At 28.1% G+C, this 3,517-nt stretch overlaps 1 non-coding gene across 1 annotated transcript; it reads left to right on the top strand.

Moving 5' to 3' along the window:
* The first annotated feature begins 1,902 nt into the window (after positions 1–1,902).
* Positions 1,903–1,976, top strand: TRNAV-CAC (transfer RNA valine (anticodon CAC)). The gene has a single exon. It is a non-coding gene; the product is annotated as a tRNA-Val (tRNA).
* Positions 1,977–3,517: the final 1,541 nt, after the last annotated feature.

Raw genomic sequence — 3,517 nt, 5'->3', positions numbered from 1 at the left:
CCATAAAATATTGAAGTTAATTGAATGAAATTTTATTTGACGTAAAAATAGAAATTAACCCCTAGATGCAACAAAAAGCTACGGATCTCTAATAGTGAATCTTGTTGTCCTCTTTTAATTAATTTAGATTTAATTTGTTGATTTTGGTCATTTAATAGTAGGGGAATAAATTTGGTATAACAATAATGTAATATTAATAAAAGCAACGTCATTAAATCAAATTTCTAGTCAATATTAAATCAAACCAATGGATAATTTTTGAATGAGAGGATATTATCGTGATTTCCAACGTGAGGATATCCCAGTCTTTTGAAAAATTTAACTTACTTTATTCGCTCAAATAATTCTAAAGTTGAATTGATTTGATCTGTAAAAAATAAAGTAACTGAATGAAAGATACATAGGTAAATGTATGGATGGAAAAAGAGGAAGAGTAAATCAAAGAGATCTCATCCAAGCATTTTCCTGAAGTAACTTGAAAAGAGGGGTCAATTATTGATGTGAAGAAAATAATGTCACCCCCCCCCCCAAAAAAAAAAAAAAACCTGCAGCGCCATGTATGATTATCATCAGATAATGTTTGAGAAGGGGCCAAAAAGAAAAACTGGAGACAAATTTCTATTTGAAAATTTAATTGAAGAATGATCCGTGAAAAGAGGTGAAGTCATGAGGTTCTTTAGGAGAAATAAGTAGCCATACAAAATGACTATTTTGCTTTCTGTGCAACCCCTTTTTTTTTGTGTGTAATTCATATTCTTTTTTGTATAAACTAGTTGTGTTCATGCAACTCATTTTCTCTTTGTACAACTCTAATTTTTTTTATATGTAATTCATTTTCTATATGTGCAAACACAATCTATACAAAATGTAATTTGGGTATAGGGAAAATAAATTGTATATAAGGACAAATAGATTTCACTGATGAAACTAGTACATTGTACAAAAAGAAAAATAAGTTGCACAAATATTAATTTGCATTTAGGGAAGTAAGTTGCATATATGATACTACCTCTGGTCCTTAATATAAGACCCTATTTGAATTTTATTTTGATCTTAAATATAAGACCCCAATCCACTTTGTCTCTCATATTTATACATTTTTTCCAAAGTAACCCTTTTAATAATAAGAGTTCTAATCAATGCACTTGATTAGTAAGGATATTTTAGGAAAGACAACACCTATTTAGGACAAATAACTAACTCAACTTACTTCCTTAATCTCCTCAAATTAGTCAATTGGCTCTTATAATTAGAATTGAAGGTAGCATATGGCTTGCACACAAGAAAAAAAATAAATTGTATGAAGGGGACTAGTGTACATATAGAAAAGATTAATTAACGGAAAAAAAAAACAGATTAATTGCACACAAAGTAAATAATCATTTCATATGGTTAGTTGTTTTCCCCCACAAAAGACCTCATGGTTGACCTTTTCCTAAGAAGTAAGAACATTCCCTAATTACATTTCAAAATAAAATAAAATAAGAATCCAATACAATAATTAATGCCTGTGACCTTTTTATTTAAAAAAGTCAATTATATTACATAAAAAAAGATAAGTACAAATAGATAAGCATACATAAAATTAAATAATAGCACATAACAAATACCAATTAGTTTCATCAGAATAATTATGGACACAACTATTATAATCATCCTAATAAATCAAATATCAAGTTAATTTGAGAGATAAAAGGATACTAAAGTTTTAACTAATAGTAATTGGATTGAGTAAAAAAAAATTCCTTAAATAAGGTTAACATTTGAATCTCGTAAATAAAAAAATTATGTTAACAGATCTGTCCTCAAATTAAAATCGATGATAATTAAATTTGATGTGATAGTGGATGAAAATGAAGTTTGTAATATTAGATTAATTATTACTAGTTTCGCTCGCGCCTTGTCTGGGTGGTGTAGTTGGTTATCACGCTAGTCTCACACACTAGAGGTCCCCGGTTCGAACCCGGGCTCAGACATCTAAACTTTGTTTTATGAATTTCATATTTAAATGACTTTTTATTGTTGAAATAATACCAAGACAAAAGACTGTATGGATTCTATTTTTCTTTTAAATTGTCACGCATTGGTTTTCTTTCTTATGTTTTTTTTTTATAAATTTACAATTATATTTGTAATTGCAGAATATATATTTTCTTTTGGGGGATGTAACAAATCATCGGATTGAACTCCAGCTAGTCATATTCATGGATTTAACTTTTTTTGAAAGAGACTTGAAAAAATCTGTAATGTGTTCTATTTTCAACAGATTCATGCACACGTATACAAGAACTGGATATTATTTTTGAGACTGGAAAGTTCTTTTTGTGAGGAATTTAAATTATGGAGGAAATGATTACATCATTTGGTTTAAAAACGATTCAGAATTATGTATCTTCTTTTAATTGCAAAACTATTTGTCTACGGAAAAAAGAAAATGGGATCATATTTATGTGTCACTTTAAGCGTTTTGGTTTAATTTTAAAGAACTCGTCTATTTAGAGCTAATATTCATAATTATTGTTGTCAAATAAATTTAAAAGATTAGTATTAAAAAATTCAATTATATTACGTCAAAAAAGATAAGTACAAATAGATAAGCATACACAAATTAAATAATAGCACATAACAAATACCAACTAGTTCCACCAGACATGACATAGTAATAATTATGGACACAACTATTATAATCATCCTAGTAAATCAAATCTCAAGTTAAAGTCTCTGACAATTTGAGAAAGAAAAGAATACTAAAGTTTTAACTAATAGCAATTGGATTGAGTCAAAAAAATCTGTAAATAAAAGAAGTTTTATCTCAACTTACATAAAATATAAAACGTATTTACGAGTGATTTTCACTGGTATTCAAACATGCCTAAAGTTAAGTTGGTAAAATTGCAAATGGTTCCGCCACCTGTCAATTTTACCGGCAGATTGTCTGGGTGGTATAGTTGGTTATCACACATTAGAGTCCTGGGTTCGAACCCGGGCTCAGACACTTTAAGCTTTGTTTTATGAATTTCAGATTTCAGATTTTATATATATTTCTTTTAAATTGTTGCACATTTGTTTTCTTTCTTATATTTTTGATAAATATACAATTATATTTGTAATTGAATAATATATATTTTCTTTTGGGGATGTAACAGATCATCGGATCGAACTCCAACTAGTCATATTCATTGATTTTTTTTTTTTGTTTGGGAAAGGGACTTGAGAAAATCTATAGTGTGTTCTATTTTCAACTGAATCAGGCGCACGCGTACAAGAACTGGATATTATTTTTGATGCTGGAAAGTTTCTTTTTGTGAGGAATTTAAATCATAGAGGAAATGATTACATCAAATGGTTAAAAAAAAGAAAGTAAAAAACGATAGAGAATTAGTATGTATCTTCTTTTAATTAACATAATATATATATATATATATATGGAAAAAGGAAAATGGGATCATATGTACTGTGTCACTTTAAGCGCTTTGGTTTAATTTAAAGACCTCGTCTATCTAGAGCTAATATTCAT

Source organism: Neltuma alba, unplaced genomic scaffold (assembly GCF_004799145.2).
Source record: "Neltuma alba isolate B1F8T4 unplaced genomic scaffold, ASM479914v2 tig00001782_pilon, whole genome shotgun sequence".
NCBI classification, from domain to species: Eukaryota; Viridiplantae; Streptophyta; class Magnoliopsida; order Fabales; family Fabaceae; genus Neltuma; species Neltuma alba.
This window is presented reverse-complemented; position numbering and strand designations above follow the sequence as displayed.